The sequence below is a fragment of the Acyrthosiphon pisum genome, chromosome X, assembly GCF_005508785.2.
Source record: "Acyrthosiphon pisum isolate AL4f chromosome X, pea_aphid_22Mar2018_4r6ur, whole genome shotgun sequence".
Lineage (NCBI taxonomy): Eukaryota > Metazoa > Arthropoda > Insecta > Hemiptera > Aphididae > Acyrthosiphon > Acyrthosiphon pisum.
The window spans coordinates 21,775,065-21,775,736 of NC_042493.1; positions in this window are offsets into that span (position 1 = coordinate 21,775,065).

Sequence of the window (672 nt, forward strand, 5' to 3'; positions counted from 1 at the left end):
TTACGGAAATTCCTGGGCGTCTGCAACTGGTATAGCCAGTTTGTCGACAACTACGCGGATACCATAGCACCCTAACAGATAGGCTCAAACAGGGGGCTAAATGGTCTTGGACCGAGACCGAACAGACGGCGTTTAACAAAATAAAACGCGCACTGTACAACTCCCCAAGACTGTCAACGCCAGATTACGGAAAACCGTTCTGCTTACAGACTGATGCTAGCGAGATAGGGGCGGGCGCCGTACTTTTCCAACGGGGTGACAGACCGGAGGAAAGACGAATAATCGCCTACGCGAGCAAAAAGTTTAGTGACACGCAGACGAGGTACGCCACTGTCGAGCGTGAGTGCCTCGCCATAATCTGGGCGACGGAAAAGTTCCGACCGTATCTGGAAACCCGCCGTTTTGAGCTATTTACCGACAACTCAGCACTCACTTGGCTCCACCGGGCCAAAAACACTAACGCCAAGTTGACCAGGTGGTCACTACAACTGGCCAACTTGGACTTTCAAACCACCCACATACCTGGCGTACAGAACGAAGCGCCGGACTTGTTATCACGACACCCGGCCCCTGGACCCCTAGTAGACGAGGAACGCCTTGAGGAACGACTGGTAGGTGCACCCACCCCTGATAGGTCACCGGCGGATAATTTATTCGCCACTACCGACACGG